Source organism: Podarcis filfolensis, assembly GCF_964270895.1.
Source record: "Podarcis filfolensis genome assembly, chromosome: 8".
Classification (NCBI taxonomy): domain Eukaryota; kingdom Metazoa; phylum Chordata; class Lepidosauria; order Squamata; family Lacertidae; genus Podarcis; species Podarcis filfolensis.
In genome coordinates, this window is record NC_139611.1 from 18,061,424 (window position 1) to 18,080,906 (window position 19,483).

General features: G+C 45.0%; 1 protein-coding gene and 1 long non-coding RNA gene across 4 annotated transcripts in view; one reads left to right on the plus strand and one right to left on the minus strand.

Moving 5' to 3' along the window:
- PERM1 (PPARGC1 and ESRR induced regulator, muscle 1) overlaps positions 1–912 on the minus strand; it is a 70,434-nt gene extending 69,522 nt beyond the window's left edge. The window contains exon 1 of one of the 2 annotated variants that reach the window (XR_014551625.1): positions 118–218. The gene's annotated coding sequence lies outside the window, so the exon portion shown is untranslated. Of the gene's footprint in view, positions 1–117 lie in introns of both variants that reach the window. The other variant, XM_083628674.1, reaches the window with a different exon arrangement.
- The window catches only part of LOC310769601, a 126,452-nt gene continuing 107,821 nt past the window's right edge, over positions 853–19,483 (plus strand). For both annotated transcript variants that reach the window (XR_014551723.1, XR_014551724.1), the window contains exons 1-2: positions 853–946; positions 3,591–3,753. This is a non-coding gene — a long non-coding RNA (uncharacterized lncRNA). The remainder of the gene's footprint in view (positions 947–3,590; positions 3,754–19,483) is intronic.

Genomic DNA, 19,483 nt, shown 5'->3' on the forward strand with positions numbered 1-19,483 from the left:
GGGTTGTTGTGAGGATAAAATGGGGGATAAGAGAACCACACACGACACCTTGAGCTACATGGAGGAAAGGCGGGATGCAAATGTAACAAAGAAAGAATAACCCTATAACCAATTTACCTGGGAACAAGTCCTGCTGAGCTCAACGGGGCTGACTTCTGAGTAGACACGGAGTAGACACTGTGAAAGCTGAAGAGGCTGTTGGCCTAGACATGTTTTTCACAGTGATCCCTCTTGACCCACGTTGACCCATTTCCTCGTTTCTCCTCAGGGTTGTCTAACTTGCGCAGGCCTCAAACACCAGCGTCTGTTTCCCTGCTGTTTTCCACGCACAGATTAAATAAATGGATGGTCTTAAACGGCTGCCCTTTCCACACCGTGTCACTGACCCTTTCTGAAAGCCATTTAACCAAGTGGCTCCACTGCGGTTTCTGCGCTTCGGCCATGTCAGAGGAGTTCAAACGCTGCGGACGAATCGTCAGCGCAACCATAGGACAAGAGAGGGCATTTTCGACCAGGCCCGGACAATACAAGCTCTGACAAGGATGGTGCTGGGGAGGAGTGCGCAGCTGAGGTATCAGGGCTCATTTGCCGGAGAGTCGCTCAGCACCGTCAAGACCACCCCACGGCATGCCCATGGCCGTTCTGGCAACGCAGAAGCTCCCCCTTCCAGAGGAGAAAGTCACTTTGGGAAAGAGATGACAGCCTCGCTGCCACACATGGCGTTTCGTCTCTTGGCGACCTCTCTCGTCAGCTCAGCTCAGCTTAAATGCATGCTGGGTTTCTGGGGTGTGTGCGTACGCGCACATGCATCTTAAAATGCGCAATTTGCTCGCTCTGGGTTCTGAACTCTGCCGAATTGCACTCTTTCCCTCACCGAATCTTGCTATACGAATGGGGAAGAAGAGGCGCCTCTGTTTCCCCGAGGAACGGAATAGCATAATGGCAGGTTAGGAATGATGCCTGGTTCGAGTTTTACCTCAGTCGCAAATTTTTTACTTCAGATTTTACTTCCAGTCCAGGTGGTCTCTCTCTCTCTCTCTCTCTGTGCCTTGATTATAGTTAACAGCGCTGGCTTAATTTGCAGGCTCCTCACAAGGGTTCTTGAGGTAATTTATGGGCGCGTACATTTGAAAATGCTCAATTTGCTCTCTCTAGGTTCCGAACATTGCTGAATCACACGCTTCCCCTCAGCAAAATTGGGAAGAAGAGGCTTTGATACTTTTCTGAGGAATAGTATAGCATAATGGTAGGTTGGAAATTCTGCCTGGTTCAAGTTTTACCTCTGTCACAAATTTTACCTCAGATTTGGCCTCAGCCAAACCTCTCTCTGCCTTGATTATAGTAACAGCAGTGATGTGGCCTACAGGGTTGTTGTGGTAATTAGTCCCCAAACATTCTGTAACATAGGTTGGGTGCGTGCTATACATTTAAAGCACATTTCAGCTTCCCCAAATCATTCTGGGAACTGTTGCTTGTTAACAGTACTGGGAATTGTAGCTCTGTGTTATGGGGGTGTTATTGGTTTCTTTCTGTTTTTGTTCTTGTTTTTATTATGTACCGGTATTTTGTGTTCTCATTTTGTATTTTTATGTTGCGAACTGCCCTGTGATCTTCAGATAAAGGGTGGTATAATAATAATAATAATAATAATAATAATAATAGTAAAGATAAAATGGATGACACTATTTGAATGATCAACAATAATAATTTGAGCATTCTGAACACTATATGTGTTACATATCCATTCATCCAGTTGTGCTCTCTGAGGCCTTTTTTTCCTGTCAGGGCCTTTGAGCCTGAAAACAACTTTGAGGCAGGCAGATGTTCAACAGGTGAAACAGCCTCAGCACTTAACACCATCCTGCTTGAAAGGGCTGCGTCTATTGAACTGTCACACAACCATTAAAGGCACAGGAGCTAAGCCATAAAACACACCCAAATAGAAGATGCTGAATTAATTTATAGAATTTAATTCTTCGCAAATTGTATCCCCCCACCCTCCGGGTTAAATTTTCATACTTTCCAAGCTCTACATTTTGAAAGCAACTCTACCCCACCCCCCTACCCCACCTCCATTCTCCAGGGGTATCTGTTAGTGAGCTTAACAGTTTCAAGATCTGGCAGATTAAAACAAGGAAATCCCAGGATGAAATTTGATACAAACAGTCTTTTGTTTCAGATGTTAAAAGAAAGATGGCTGCCCCTCTCCCTGTTCTGCCATGGGAAAGGGCCCTGCCAGCATGTCCCTGGAAGTCATAGCTCATCTTGTTTGACAGGAGTTGAACGACCTAGTGAAATTCAAGCAGGAAACGTTGAAGAAATATTTGCAGCTTCTTAAGGAGGCAGGCCTGTGCACAGTTAGGCCGGCTGAAAGTGCATTGATTTCAATGGACTTAGATGTGCTTAACTTTGCACAGGATCGGGCTGTTTTGGCTTGTTAGGAATTCACCATGGCAGGAACAGGGAGAGGTCAGTGTCAAATCCTGCCTGCTGCCCCGCTGCATTTCCAGAGAAGGTGGTCGTCAAAGTATCAAAGCTTGAGCTGCAGAGCCAGCACTTTTGTAAGACTAAAAGCTGGAAGACCCACACCTTATTATTTCCAAGCTCAAACCACCACTACAAATTAAGGGGCCCTGCAGGCGGGTGCTTTCCTTCCTGCGGGTGTACGCTATTTATTGTTTTATTTACTTAATGGAATTTGTATATTGCTTAATCATAAAAAATGCTTCTAAGCGGTTTACATGGGATAAAATATGCATTAAACTTATCCATAAAGGTCTGCGGTAAAAAAAAGTTAATTCTAAAAAACACACTTTAGAAATAAAATCAGCAGTTAAAAAACATATGTATTAAAATAAAAGTACATACATATCTGGGTAGGCTTGCCTAAATGAAAAAAAAAACACAACTCATTCGGTGACCATGAGCCAGTCATTGCCTCTCAACCTAACGTACCTCACAGGGTTGTTGTGGGGTGAGGGTTAAACGAGGAGGGAAAGAGCTTCTTGGAGAGAGAAAGGTCAGATATAAATGCAATAAAATCAATAAAAACGTGCTTATCAAATCGGGTCTCTCCTCCTCCAAATATTCACTGAAAAAAGTTCATCTTAACTAGAAGTCTAACATTATAAAGAGATGGGCCCAGATGTACCTTAATAGGAAGGAAGTTTCACGTGTGGAGCCACTACTGTATTTGATCCTGTGTGGGGACCACCAAGAGGGTCCCACCTGTTGATTATTAGTATGCGCAGGACAATGTGGAAGAAGGTGGTCTTCCATATGTGCAAACTATCTCTTCTTCACTTTTTTGTTTTGTTTTAAAAAAGCATCTTCTGACATCTTCCCAAGAATGCTCTTAATACTACTTTGACGTTGATGACATCCCCTACAAAGAATCCTGGGAATTGTAGCTCTGTGATGAAGAATCAGCTCCAATGATCCTTTGGGGGGGAAATGTGGCTTTTAAAGCGGTACCGTATAAGAATACTTTAAATGTACGGCATGGTTGTGACCTGTTGGAGGCTATGCCCTGAAAATAAAGTGATAGGAATAACCTCTCCCTGTTGCATTTTTCTTCTTCTCTCCCACAGAAAGCCTTTTCGAACCAAAGCAGCTGCTGCAGCAGCAATTCTTCCAATAAGTGAACTCACTGTCGCTTCAAAGAGGAAAGGTTTGGGGAGGGTTCCCCACCACCACCACCACTCTTCATCCCAAGCAGTATGACATGGTACAAATCACTTCTGGGAAGACAAGGTAAGAAGGTATTCTGAGAGGGTGGGTCATGAATGAGGCACCAAGATCCAGAGGGGTGTGCTGGATTCACCCCAGATAAATGCTTCAGTTGTGATTTTATTTTATTTTATCACTAGTCCTGCATTGTTGATGTTTAGATTGTCTCATGATTTTGTGATGGCATGTCTCCAGACTGACACTGTTTCGTTACAAGGGATTAAAACACATACTGGAACTTTGTTGTTTAACGTGTCACCCGAGCACAAGAAATCCACTTAAATAAATAAATAAATGATGGAGTTTGCAGTTTGGAAAGGGACAGGAAAATGCATTGGAATTTGTGGGGTGAATGAATGACTAATAGGAAGACCTATAAACACACTGCAAGAAAATTGGAATGAATGCTCATTGCTGTATAACTTCCCCGTGTGCAAATCAAAACGCATGCTCAATAAAGACTGGATATAGTCTAAACCTCCACGTAAGCTTTATGCCAGCAAATCAGGGATGAATGCTTAATGAGCATGGTGTGTAGCTGGTGTGGTGGTCAGAGCAGTGGACCAGGATTAGAGAAATGGTGGAGGATTTCCCCTTCAAGTAACAATTCTTCAACTTTGCTCCCAACTGCCCGCCCACCCACTATATGTGCAGAATCCGCTTTCCCTTCTGATCCACTTGCCTGAGCCACGTGGTTCAGCATGGTTTATTATACTGCTGGCCTTGACTCTTATTGCAGAAACCTTAATAAATGTGCAAGGAGTCCTACGGTACATGTTTGAAAACAATAGACCATCTTAGTCCAGGTGAGATTATTGGTCCACCTAGCTCAGTGTTGTCTGCTCATGCTGGCAGCTCTTCTCAGGGGCCTGCTACCTGGTCCTTTATTTAAATCCTGTAAATGTCAGGGATTGAACCTGGGATTTTTGCATGCCAAGGGACATAGGAAGCTTTCTTATCAGACCCTTGGCTCATCTGTCTACACTAACTGGCAGCAGTTTTCCACGGCTTCAGGCAGGGGACATTCCTAGCTCTACCTGGAGTTGCTGGGGATTAAAACTGATACCTTATGCATGCAAAGCAGCTGCTGCACCACTGAGCTATGGCCCTTGCCTTAAGATGCAGAAACATAGGGTGCTACTTTATAGCGAGTCAGACCAGTAGCTCAGTTTGTCTACCTGGGACCTTCTGCAGGCAAAGCAGATGTTCTACCACTGAGCTGTGTCCTTTCCTGCAAGTAGGTGATCTACTATTAAACTATTGCTCAGGGTACTTTGGGCAAGGATACATTTGGTTTCTGTGGTGCCCCTGCAACTGAAAAGCACTGCAATAGCCATTGTGTCTGCCACCTCTGATATATTGCTTTTCTCCCTTGATGGTGCAGCGGCAGAGAAATTAAGCTGTTGTGTTGTTCCCTGCCCACTCCCACCCACGGCCACTGGCAAGCACCAGTCAACTCAACAGGCAATAACCCAATGCACCCTCCATTCGGATCTGCTGAAAAAACAACAACTGTATTAAACTTGGCATCCTTTTACGGATATGGTTCCCATTCCTTGGCTCCTGTCCCCTTTCACAACAAACGCCCCAAAGCAGCTTTCGACATTCTGTCCAAATGGCTGATGATGCTAAGTGGAGAGGAGAAGAGAGGAAATGGAGAGGAGGTTTAGAGGAAGGGAGGAGGGAACAGACAAAAAAAAAATCAGGGTTTGGAAGACGACTCAAGGGCAGCCAGCGATGGGCATGAGAAGGCCTGTCAGCGCCGATCCTCTCTGGGAAGAGCAAACGGAAGTTGACATCACATTATCATGTTTAATGTATTCGAATTAAGGAGGTCCTTGACAGATCTGTTTCTAATGTGTGTGGGCAGGAATAGAGAGTGGGGTTACCCAATTCATAGAGATATAGGGCTGTCACCAATGCTAGCCCTACTCAGTGTAGACCCATTGATGTTAATTGTCCCAAGTTAAGCCTAGCCCTGGGCATTACTTTCAGTGGGTCTACTCTGAGAAGAACGGATGTTGGCAACATGTTTGACAGTGGAACGGAGGTCCTCGCAAAGTGGAGGTTTTTGAACAGAGGTTGGATGGCCATCTGTTGGGGGTGCTTCAGTTGAGATTCCTGCATTGCAGGGGGTTGGACTAGATGGCCCTTGGGGTCCCTTCCAACTCTACATTCCAGCTTTTGGGTTCTGATTCCCAGTTTACTGTGGTTTGTATCCAACATTAGTGCCACTGAAATGATGGACATGACTAGCTTATGTCCATTAATTTCAGTGGACTGACTCTGAGCAGGAATAAAGTTGGGGGGAAACCCCTTATTTACTTTGATTTTTAGGCTGAGCAATAATGAAAATTTTCCAGGATGGCTTACAATAAACGTTGACGCCATCAATAAAACAATAAAATCACAAGATCTAACAGCATAAAGCTAGCAACAGGGTAAAATCAGTATAGCACACTCACACAACAGCACTGGCAGTTTCACAGATGTGAAATTGTTGTTGGCTTGCAGCTGGGGCAGATGAAGGCATCCAGTTGGGCTGCTGCAGATGCACCATGGCGTTTCTTCTCTCTGTGCCCCTCCTAGCAGCCATTTCTCCTCTGTCTCCAGGCAATGTGGTCATCTGCAAGGCATTCCCACATGGTGGGGTTGATGTTGCCAGCCTTTATGTCTTGCTTGCAGACATCTTCGTAACGCAGAGTTGGTCTGCCAACAGGCCTGGTGCCTGAAAACTTCAGTAAATATATGTAATCACTAACCTGTGTGTGTGTGTGTGTGTGTGTGTGTGTGTGTGCAAATGTGTGTGCGTGGTGCCAAACTGGGTCTTTGCCCTGGGTGAAATAAAGCCTCGTTTCACCCCTGCTGTCTGGGGAGAGCATTCCATTGAGACTACTGAAAAGACCCCTTTCCCTTGCAGACACCCATGGAGAATATGTTCTGTATTACAAAAATAATTTTGCATGGAGCTTCTTTAGGGGTTATACAGTTAACTTGTTAAGCCTGTTATGTGCAAGGATCAGTTTGGAAGGTGGTAGAATAATTGAGGATGGGATTGACGCTCTGCAGACCCCTTAACGTCCTTGAACTTGTGGACTGGGAGTCAGGTAGCTTCAAGCTATAGCTGCCTAATGACCTGTTTAAGAGGAACTGCCAGAATGTCCTTAGTTGATAGGGAGTGTTTTAAGGGGTGTGCTGTGACACCACCCAGGACACATCATTTGGCAGGAGCACCTGAGCAAGAGCCTTGGGTCTCAAGTTCTGGCTATGTATATGTGGAAGGAGGAAATTATATTATGTGCTTGTGGGTATGTATCGCAGCCAGTCCCACATCCTGTTTTTATAGTGGCCAACCAAGTGCTCAAAAGCACTTGTGCAACTCTCCCTGCTTGTGAATCCCAGTTACAGCCTCTTGACAGTGAAGCTGGAACATATCCATTTATTCATAGTAGCCATTAATTGCCTTCTCCTCTAGGAATTCATCAAATTGTCCTTTAAAGCCATCCAAAGAGAGTATGATGAGTAAGAACATAAGAAAAGCTATCCTGGATCAGGCCAGTCTAGTCTCAAGCAAGGGACACGGGTGGTGATGTGGTCTAAACCACTGAGCCTCTTGGGTTTGCTGATCAGAAGGTCAGTGGTTCGAATCCCCACAATGGGGTGAGCTTCTGTTGCTTTGTCTGAGCTCCTGCCAACCTATCAGTTCAAAAGCATGCCAGTGCAAGTAGATAAATAGGTACCGCTGCAGAAGGAAGGTAAACGGTGTTTCCGTGCGCTCTGGCTTTTGTCACGGTGTCCCATTGCGCCAGAAGCAATTTAGTCATGCTGGCCACATGACCCAGAAAGCTGTCTGTGGACAAACACCAGCTCCCTTGGCCTGAAAGCAAGATGAGTGGCGCAACTCCATAATTGCCTTTGACTGGACTTAACTGTCCAGAGGTCCTTTACCTTTTACCTTATCTAGTCTCAAGCAGGACCCAAGCAGAAGGCCACTCTCTCCTCCTGCAGTTTCCAGCAACTGGTATTCAGAAGGTTGACAGAGGCAGAGCATAGCTATTGTGACTAGTAGTCATCAATAGCCCTCTCCTCCATGCATTTGCCTAATATTTTAAAGCCATCCAAGTTGGCTGCCATCACTGCCTCCCATGGCAGCAAGTTCTGTAATTTAACTACAGGCGATGACTGATTAACATGCATCTGAAAGACAAAGCGTTGAACCCAAAGCGTAGAAATGACCCCAAAGTCACAAAATATGTCACTAAAAGGGCGGAACAGGCCAAGGCAGGCTTATATGCACTCCGACGATGCATGTAGGGGCCAGGAGTGGAATGCCCACACAAAATGGTCATCAGCTGTATGCGTTACATGAAGAAGGACTTTCTTTTATCTGTCAGGAACCTTCCAACATTCAGCTTCATTGGAAGCCCCTGAGTTCTAGTGTTATGAGAGAGGGAAGAAAAAACTTTTCTCTATGCACTGTCTCCATGCCACGCATAATTTTTTAAAAAAACTGCTATCATGTCACTTTTACTATTATTAAACTTATAAACTGCCTTCTATACAATCGCTCCAAGGTGATGTACAATAAAAACAGCAAAGAAAACAGTTAAGGGCACACACAAAACAACAGACATATTTAAAAGCAAAACAAAAACAAGACAAAGTGTACATCTGTGACATAGAGACCTATTCATCTAGATGCAAAAGCCCGTCAGAACAACAACAAAAAAAGTCTTCAATTGTTTCCATAAAGTGCAAATATTGGTCACCTGTTATATCTTAGCAGGAATGCTATCCTACAGAACAGGCACAGACAAACTAAAAGCCCTGGTCTCAAGTTACTTCAAATCGGGCTTCTGAGATCTTTGGAACTTGCAGGAGAAAATTTCCCACAGACTACAGCACATAAGGGATAAAGTTGTGTATTCTGACAGTATGCCATACAAAGGTAGAATGAGGTACTGGGTAAACAACTAATCAAGGTTGTGTTTGTGTAGGCACGTGGAGACATGTTTCCAGTCCTTAAGGTTTCAGGGATAGAATTGCACTACAGACTTTCAGGAGTAGAGGAGGCTGTCAGTGAGTGAACGTATGAAAATACAAGTCTGCTTTATAAAAACTAATAGTATTTCTCCATGTTAACTGTTGTCTACTTCAGGGGTGGAGAAACCTTTTGAGCCTGAAGGACACATGCCCTCTTGGGGTTACATACTGGTGGTGGGCAGAGCCAGATGTAAAAGTAGGCAGAGCAATGGATGTTACTCTTGCCTTTATATAGCAGATTACATTCCAACCATGCAAAATTCAGGGGTTTCCAAAACACACACACACAGGTTACATTTCTCCATCTTCCTTCCAAGCAAGATGCATTTCACAGTTCGAGGACCTATTTCAGTCAGGCAAAACCACTCAAAGAGGATGTGGCTTGTGGAAGTGGGGTGCAGTCTGAGGAGAGTCCTGAGAGTCAAACAGAGATGCCTGGAGGGCCGCATTTGGAAATACCTCTGCAGTTATCCTTCCCTGATGTGTACTCTGACTGGCAGCAGCTCCCCAGGGTGTCAGGCAGAGGTATTTCCTCATCACCTGCTTTCTGATCCTTTTAAAATAGGGATGGCAGGGATCGAACCAGTTACACACAAAGCAGGTGCTTTTATTACTCAGCTGCGACATCTCCACTATGATTAGAGCAAGTGCAGTAGGCGCAACAATGCAAATTCTTATTTGCATATTGTGCACAGGTTGTGGAATTCTGCTTTACCTGGTGCAAAAATTAGGTGATCTTGCTGCAGAACCTGCAGTGGCAAACTAAAAGCCGAGCACATTTATATAGCTAAAGAAAGCACAGAGCATGAGTTTTCATCTATGCCGGGTCAAAGTTCACCACAGTGGCACTGCTCATACAGGTAAAGCTGGTAGAACAGATCTCTTTAAGCCATCTTCTCAAACCTGCACCGTTTGCCTGAAGTACCTCACACCACCTTACCTCTCACATCCTAAGGCTAAAGGCTGCAGGGGCCAGAATTATAAGCAGAGGGGATGGGGAGGGACCTTCTAAGTGGGGAGGACAGCTTTGAAAAAGCTTGGCCTTTAACCTCTGAGCTGTTAGCTTGCATGGAGCAACCTTTGCCGTTTAGTCTTCATTTGAGTGGAAGGTATATCTTAAGATACAGAATTAATTGCTGCTAGAGCTTTCGTTGTGCAATTGCACAACAAAACTCTTTAAGTTCCTTCTAACTCTACAGTTCTATAATTGTACAATACGCAGCAAAATTGTGCTTTGTTAAATAGAAGTGCCTGCATGGTAAATTTCGGAAATATTGCAGGGAGATCTAACCATGGTGCCATGTCTACTTTGGCTAAGGTGGTCATGTAGCCTACTTTAACAGAGGACAGAGGGCTTTTTAAAATGATGCTCCAAGGGGATAACAAGGCCTTGAAGTTGCCCACAAATGGTCTAGCATCTAGCTAGTTGTCTGAGCTGTCTGAGCATGAAGTACAGAGACCACCTGGTTAGTCTTCCCCACTGTGGTGAAATACAAAGCTCAGTGGGAGAACACACGCTTTGAACAGGAGTGGGAAACTTGCAGTGCTATCCAGATGTTTATTAGACTACAGCTCCCATCAGCAGTAGCCAGTGAGATCAGTGGTCAGGGATAGTGGGAATTGTAGTCCGGCAGCATATGGAAGGCCACAGCGTCTGCATTCCCAGACTAAAGGCTTCTGGGACCTAGAAGTGCCATCCAGAAAGGAGGCTCATGCTGTATCTCTGCATGAGTGGGTGTTCTGCCTGACATGAAAACTGATTAAAAGGGGGGTGGGGAGATGGGGCAGCTTCCTGTGTTACTGTTTAAATGATAACAATCATTTCTAAATTTGTTTCTATACATATAAATTAGCATATGCAGATTTGTGTCCTCTTTTGTATTTTTGCCTTTCTTTTTTGGGCAATGTGATGTTTAAGTGACCACCCTAAAGACTAGCTCTCCAGGGGCACAGCTGGGAAAAGTCCCTGCTGTGTTAGGCTAAAAGGACGAATGATGTGACTCAGTAAAAGGCAACTCCAAGTATTGGTAAAGTTTAAGGAGTGTTATACTATGTTTAGGCCCTCAGTCCCATCCTTCAGAGATATTGGATGGCATTAAGTTTTACCCAGAATAGAACATGACTAAGTTTAGGTCCATTAATTTCAGTGCACCTACACTGAGAAAGACTTAGCTGAAAACAACGAAAGGATTATTCTTATGTTCTTAAAAAGGAGGATCAATCAGAGAAATTCATAGAGGATAAGGCTATCAATGTCTACTAGCTATGATATCTATGTTCCATCTGCCTCCGCTGTCAGAGGCAGTACGCCTCCCAATGCCAATCGCTGATCATTGCAAGTAGGAAGAGAGATACTGTGCTCTAGTTCTGCTTAAAGGTTTCCTATTAGGGCATCTGGCTGGCCACTGTCAGAACAGGATGCTGGACCAGAAGGGCCATTGGCCCAATCCAGTAAGGCTCTTCCTACATTCTTAATAAAAACAGCCTGGTTTACAAGGCAAATTCCTGCCCCACTGCTACCCCAAACCAAACAAACCCAGAAAACCCCAAATTGGCCCAGTAGCCTGTCCAAATGCACGAAGTTATGCAGGCCCTTTTCTTCCACCTTCCTTACTTCATAATGTCCCTACCAAAAACCCTCTGGCTTACCTCCCTCCCTCTCTTCTCCTCCACCCCCCCCCTCCTGACGCAGCAAGTTGGGAGAGGTTATGGCGGCCTGCCGGCAGCGCGCAGCTGTTGTAATGACACGAACAACCCACCGCAGGCGAGTTTCCAGTGAGGCAAGCGGCATGCGTGCGGGCTGGGCGGGCTGACACTTTTCCCATGCATTGTGCCCTGTGTCACCGAGGAGGTGGGCCCCTCCCAGTCTGACAGCCCAAACCGGATACCTTCAGTGACTGAAATAATAGGCCTGGTGGTGGGAAAAAGGAGGCCGAGAAACCTCGAGGGAGGAATTAAGTGATGAATAACTTTCCCCCCACAGCTACGTTCCAGAAACATGCCTGAGCCTGCGGCCGGCCTGCCAGTTGACTGCCCTTCCTCCTCCTCCTCCCTCAACACCCTCCGCTGCCCTTGTGGGAGAAAAACCCTGTCTGGATTCCATCAGTGAAATAATTGGGATGGTTTAGGGAGGAAACAAAGCAGCAACTCAGGGCCTCCCGCAGGCTCGCGGGAGTGCCAAGCCCCTAGAAAGCTCACAAGCACAAGGGCGTAAGAGGAGCCCTGCAGCTGGACCAGGCCAAAGGCCCATCTAGTCCAGCCTCCGGTTCTCACAGGGGCCAGCCAGGTGCCCCAATGGGAAGCCCACAAGCAGGACCTGAGTACAAGAGCAGGTTCCCCCCACTTGTGAATGCCAGCAACTGGTATTCAGAGGCACACTGCCTCTGACAGCGGAGGTAGAACGTAGCCATTGTGGTTAGGAGCCACTGATAGCTCCTTACCCTCGGTGAATCTGTCTAATCCTCTTTTAAAGCCATCCAAAGTTGGCGCTGCCACTGCCTCCGGAAGAGCAAATTCCATGTGCTGTGTGAAGAAGTCGTTCCTTTTTTGTCTGCCCTGGAATATTTTTTTCTCTGTCCGTTTTCTCCACACTGTGCACCTCTATCATGTGTCCTTATGCAGGGCATGAGGGCAACATCCCTTCCCCCTATTGCCTGATACTGGTATCAAGATTCAGAGGCTATACTGCCCTGGAACATGGGTGTTCCATTTAGCTGTGCTGCATCTCATAGCTGTTGGATTTGTCTAACCAATTTCAAGGGCGCTTTGTGCAATGGTAGAGCACCTGCTTTGCATCACACCAGTCCCAGGTGCAGTCCCTGCTAACTCCAGTATAAGCAGGCAATGGAGAAGAGCTTCTCTTGGAACCCTGGAGAGCTATTGCCAGAGTACACAACTCAGGAATACTCCACTACGTAGAAAAATAGCCTTGCTTAGTCAAAGGCAGTTTGTCTTTGTTTTTTTGAGTAGTCTAAGCTTGTGGCTGCCGCCGCTGCCACCACCACATGTTGTGGCCGTGAATTCTGTAGGTTTAATTACACAATTCTGATTTCGCACTTCTCCAATTTTTGTGATACCGTTTTCAGCTCAACAAAGCATAAGCCGTTGCGTATTTTAGGATAGAAATATGATTAGAAATGTGTGTCAGGATAAAATATGTATGTAAAGGACATATTTTGAACTGTATTTAAATATGAATTTTCGTTATATATATCTATATTTATCTATATAATATTAATATGAAAAGTTGTAAGTGAATGCCTAAGTGACACCAATCCATCCTTTCTCAATCCTTAACAAACAAGTCACTTCTTCGTGTGCATTACTTGCCTGGAGAACTGCATTGCAAAATCCAGAGAAGTGCAAATTTCAAAGGATGGCTGTATTTTGGTTCCTATCTTGTTTTGCAAAGTGCAGTTATGGTGGTTTGCCTTTAAATGAGAACTAAATCAAATTTCTTCCTGATCCCTACAACAGAGAAGCAAACAGAAGTGTAGTTTCTTGCTCTTGGTGTTTTAAACTGAGGATGGTTCACCCCAAAGGTCAAGCCTTAGCAGATGACGTGGGCTTCCCTGAAACCTAGATGGACAGCCGTCTCCAAGAGGCATATCCTGCTCAGGAGACGTTGACTCTCTCTCTCTTGTGCTCTCTCTCTCTCTCTCTCACCTTGGCTTTTTGATCGTAAATGCTTTTAAAAGCTTTCTGGCTTCTAAGGTTTCTGAGGTTTCCTGTATGAAACCTCAGAGGGTTTCGCTGGAGAGGCGAGCCATGCTGTGCTCTCAGAGAATCGATTTCCTTTAGCAGCTTAACTTCTCGTTAAGAGGAAGGAGCAGCTTCACGTTTAAGATAGGCACAAAAGGAGAGAATGAGAAAGAGCACACAAGCCAGGGTGGGGGTGGAGAGAGGAAGATGCAAACTGAGGTGATGCCACAAAAAATGTCCAGGGTGGGCAGATACTGGAAATTATATTGTACTCGGCACTGCTTGGGAATTCTAAGGAAAACAACAACAGCAGTGCCGTTTGGAAAGGTTCAGTCTGCATCTTGATTCAAAACGACATCCAATCATAGACAAAAAAAACCCTGCTCCTTGATATCAGGAACCATCACACAAAATCTGGTTGTGATATTTTAAGAGGTGTCCAAATGCACAGAAGTGGCAAAGTATATTTCCAGGTGGGCGAGTTGTGACCGACATTTTAAGAGAACTGAAAGAAAAATATAGTGTATGTTAATGACAGAGAGTCCATCAATGGGCTGGGGTGGGGGACAAGTGGAGGGGCGAAACTCCTTGTATGGGGGGCATTTGCTCTCCTGCCAACTCCCCCTGGTGCCACCCACACATGCATTGCTTTCTTATTTTGAGAGACAAAAGCCGTGACCTAGTCTGAGTGAGCATCACCGGCCCTGGAGCACCATGGTGAGGACTTTCACAGTCTGCCTTCCCTCCCTCTGCTCATTCCCGCCAGGATGGCAAGCCATTCAGTAACTGCTTATTAACACAGTCTGGAAACAACCTGACCTTTTGGCGAAGAGTAAATCAACCAACTCATTACTCCCTCCCAGGTGTATTATATTTATGTATTGCATGTGCCTATGCATGGATGTGTTTGTGTATGCAATGCTACACAAGGTCAGTCCACTGCAGAAAAGAGATACATCGCTAGTTCTCTTTGGCTGCTTCCTTGTCATTCCACCCTCCAGTTTGCTTCATCCTGTTAAAATAGCTGACAACAGCTATTAATGTAACCCCAGATGCCCAGATGGGTAGTAGCAAAGCGGGTTGAAAGCGAAGACTCCTTGTTGAGGAACGCTGTGTTTCAGTCCCAGTGCTATAGATTCTCATTTGGAGAGAGACCCTTCTGAGTAGGCAAAGCGGTGTCGGGCTTTACTGTACCCTACCTGTGTACCCTACCTGTGGTGGCGACAGTTGTCCACCCTACCATACATGCAATATGCCTACGTTTAGAAAGTGAATTTGCAGGGAGCCTCACTTACAATTCGCAGTTGTCGTTTGTGCACTCTCAGATGCAAATGTCCCTGAATGATACAATATGTGTGTTGGGCGGGGGGGGGGGCGGAACCCATCAGATATGTTGCCGAGGAAGAAGGTAAGCCCCCCACTCCCGAAAGTGTGGTGAATGGGTACGAATTGGGCTGCATATGTGCTAAAGCACGTGCCTTTCCCCCCAAAGTATCCTGGGAATTTATCCCTGCCTGCCTGCAGGCTTACATTCTAAAACACACATCACAAAAGGAAAAGGGGATGAGGAGGAAAGAGGAAACAAGGAAGCTAGTGATCCAGTTCTTGAACTTACACAGTAGTTCTTATAACTTATAACGAGCAGCTGGAATGGAACGATTCAGAGAGAGGAGGAGCCAATTCATCATACATTTAAAGCACATGGCTTTCCCCAAAGAACCCTGGGTACTGGGAATTGTAGCTCTGTGAAGGGTAAACTACAGTTCGCAGGATTCTTTTGAGGAAAACCATGTGCTTTAAATGTACGGCACATAGGAAGCCTAGGTTTACGAAACTAAACTTGCCTTGTACCCATTTGTTACTGACATAGCAGGTTTCGTAACAAATGAAAACCTGAAGCCATGGGGGCTTATTTGGTACTATTTGTCATTCGCTACAAACCAAATGCAGCCTTCTAAAAGCCACGCTTCCCCTATCTGGCTCCTATTTTTGCTGAATAAATTGTTTCGGATAGACATGGCGTTATCTCCTCGTGATAAATTTTGTCTTCAGTTGAGGCAGCCAGACATATTACGCTCCCCAGAAGCATAAACCTTTGAGCCGCCCGCTTTCCCACAAGCGTCTGTGATAAATATAACCCCTTGATGCTGCTAATTAGGTTTATGTGTTTGGGTGGGGGAGTGGGCTCAAGCACTTTTTGCTCCATCCCACCCCCGCTGCTCAGGAATCCTTCACCTGTCCTGGTCAATGTATTGTGGTCAAGGAGTCAGCAGCACACAGATCCGGCAGGATATATGTCAGCTGCTTTTTAGCCTCAGATAACTGCAAGGGAAAGGAGCCATGCTGCATCGCAGAGCTGCACACTAACTTACACATTTGTTAAATGAACATGTGTTCCTGCCTTCTGCTTTTGAACAAACCTCTCTTTGCCTCGAAAGCTTTATTTCTAAAAAAGTATTGTTGCTGCAGCAAACAAAATGAATACCCTGTGTTCTTTCCTTCCGATAAAAAACAGCCAGACCCTCTGATTTGTGCCCATCTCAGAGTTGACCCATTGCAATTGATGGACCTAAGCGAGTTGTTTTCATTAACTTCAGTAGACCTACTCTTGAGTCGAACTAGCATTGGTGACAGCCCACTGTAGTTACCTTACTAGCTTATCATGAAATTTGCTCACGACCACATTTATTATTTCTGGGGGGGGGGCAAGCAAACAAACCCCAAAATTGTTGAGCTTTTTTTTCACATCAACGCCAAAAAGAATTTGATTTTTGACTTGCCGAAGATCCAGGACAAAGCACTACATTTCAAAAATTCCCCCCGGACATCAATTCTGCCTTTGAAATCCTAGTAATGTCTGGGGAAATCCGGACGTCTGGCAGCCCTAGAGTAGCCCCATTGAAATTAACCATCTCCATTACTTTCAGTGGGGCTGCTCTGAGTATGACTAACATTTGAAACAACTCAAACAAACCTATACTGGAAAGTCATACCCTTTGACCAGGAAGCTCATTTATCGTAACCTTGGATGTTTGGAGGAGGCTGACTGTAGTTAGGGTGGGGAAAAAAGAACTCAACATATACCCAGAAGCATAATGTTAATATTATTATTGCAGCACTGAAGTTGCTACTCACTTTTAACCATGTACTGGCAAAGTCCTTGATATTTGCAGGTATGTTCTTTAAAATTACTAGTGAGGCCCTGAGGAAGGCATTCTGCTTGAAGGTGTCAGTGAGGTGTGGCCCTTTTGACCAGGCTTTGCTCTGTGACCTGTTTTCTGGATTTGGGCTTGCATCCAACCAAGCTGTGATTAGCTGTGGTTCCCTGCATTGCAGGTGGTTGGACTAGATGACCTTTCGGACTCTGCAGTTCTATGATTCAGTGAGTCTATATCCCTGTAGTTTGGGGATGAATGGATGCACATCACAAGTGAGTTCTTACGGTGGCTAATAGACTTATATAATCCTAGAATCGTAGAGGTGCATAGAACCTCCAGCTCCCTGCAATGCAGGAATCATTTGCACAACATGACTCTGAGAATTAGAGTCTCATGCTCTGCCAACTGAGCTATCCCAGGTACTTTGATCCTGTAAGAATAAATACGTACTGTCTGTTACGCGTCAGTCTGAGGACCTCACTGCCCTGTGTGCCTTGAGCATATTTCATATACGCCTCAATAGAGGTTTAGTTTAAGATTTGTGTACCAGTATGCACTGAATCTACAATGTAAATTGAGGGTGGCCTACTCTTATTTCTGAGTATTAATTGTATGCCATTATTTGTCTGGGTTTCCCCACCCCCAACCCCAATCTCTGCCTATTTAAATGTTATTTCATCTTTTTCCTTTAAAAGAATTCTGAAAAATTATTATCACTATTATTGCACCAGGAGGCCTGTCATGGGGCAATGAGGAAGGGTAGGGCAGGGCTGGTAGAGCACATGCTTTGAATGCAAAAAGTCCCAAGTTCAATCCTGGGGCTTTCTAGTGAAGATTGAGAAAGACATTGGCTGCCTGTCAGTAAGAGATGATACTGAGCCACATGGAACAATGGTCTGACTCAGCAACCAGGCTGGCTGAAGGATCGTTGTGGATAGGGAGGGTTATAAGGAAGAAAGGCTATTCAAGCCACTCATTTGCCTCCCACCAATGGCAGCATCTTGGGGACAAGGAGTCACTTGTTTATTTTATTTTATACCGCTTGAGTAAAAAAAAACAACCCAACATCCTCAGAGCGGTTTGCAAAAAGAATAAAGCAATGAGGTTATCAGTAAAAACTTTTTATAAAAAAAGTATGGATGCTGCTGCTCTAAAAGACTGGTTTCTTACAAATGTGGAATGCATAATATGTAACAGTGCAGTTCCGCATATCGCTCCAACTAAGAATCTGTGCATTCGACTAAGTTCGACTCAGAGAAGACCCCCTGAAATTAATGAGCCTAAGTTAGTCAGGACCATTCATTCTAATAGATCTGCTCTCTGAATAAGACTAGCATTGGATGCAGCCCAACAGAAACAGCCACCAGCCCACTGGTCAGGAAGCTGACAAATTCCAGGCATCACCACCAGAGGGAGTGCTGCACCAAGGAGGTGGGAAGGGAAAGGGGAGTAAAGTAACTGGCAGCCCCAAAACGCCACGAACAGTGGTCACTTTCAAAACGCAATTGCATGAGATGGGGGCACACTCATGTTTGCACGAGGGTCGCTAAATCCTCTCAGCTGGCCTGTGAATGAAGGTGCCCTTAAATGAAGGCTGCAGATGGAAAACAGGCTGTTTTATTTATTTTATGCCAGTTTCCTTTTGTATGAGGATTGGTAGTTAGACACACAGGCCAAATTGAGCTGGATTTGCTGCCTTTGTTTGTGATGGCGGGTGTGTTCGGTCGAGTGCAACAGAAGAGGCAGGGAGCAATGCAAGAAATTTGGCGCCAATCTGCCCGGCTTTGAAAGAGGCGGCATTCCAATCCCCTTTGGCCTTAAGAGAAAGTCCTGATTGAGTGCTTCAGCTCAGTGACCTCCCCTGACCCCTGAGAACGCGACTGCTTCTCTAGAGGCACTTCTTTTCAATTAATCAAATTAACAGCTTGGATAAATCTGCCCACCACTTGGGACAGCTGTGACCTACTGCAGCGCCCACTTCCAATAGCTCTCTCGGATCAGGGCCTTTCCCCTCTGCCCTGTAGGCTTAGCACCATCTTCTGTTAAGTACACCTTTCTAAATAAAACATTTTGATGGCCTGGTTTCTGCTAGACTGTATGTTGGCCAATAAAATGCCAACCTTTGCCTAATGGGGCTATAAGTACATAATTAATAAATAAATAAATAAATAAATAAATAAATAAATAAGACCAGACTAGATCAGGCCAGATGTTCATAATGGCTGTGTACACATCATACATTTAAAGCAACATGACCTCCCCCAAAGAATGCAGGGAAGTGTAGTTTGTAAAGGGTGCTGGGAATTGTAAGGAGGTAAACTACGGTTTCCAGGATTCTTTCGGTGGGAAGTGATGTGCTTTAAATATATGGTGTTCATACAGGTCTAGAATTATGTTACCTGCCAGATGTCTCTGAAAACTCCCAAGCAGGGTATGAAACCAACAGCCTTCCTCAGCACCTGGTACTGATAGGAAGACTTCCTGTGTCCATGGGGACTTCCAAGTGACCCTATTTTGCACCATGGATTTGTCTAATCTGCATTGAAAACCCATCTAAGCTACCGAACCTTGTGCTTAATTACCGTACTTTAGGTCCTTATTTGTTCCAAAATATAGGGAAGCGTTTGCACTAACTTGACTTTGTTCTTCCCTCAGTTATTTTCGAAGATTTAATGGTATTCCTTATGATCGTTGTATTTTCACCTGTGGTAGTGAAGATTTAGGAACTGTTGCCATATTTTGTAATTTTTATATGGATAAAGGAGCTGGACTTATGGATCCCTTGATTGTTCCTTTCCCATGAAGATCTTTAGAGTGCTTTACAGCCTCTCTGGTCATTGATACACAACCTG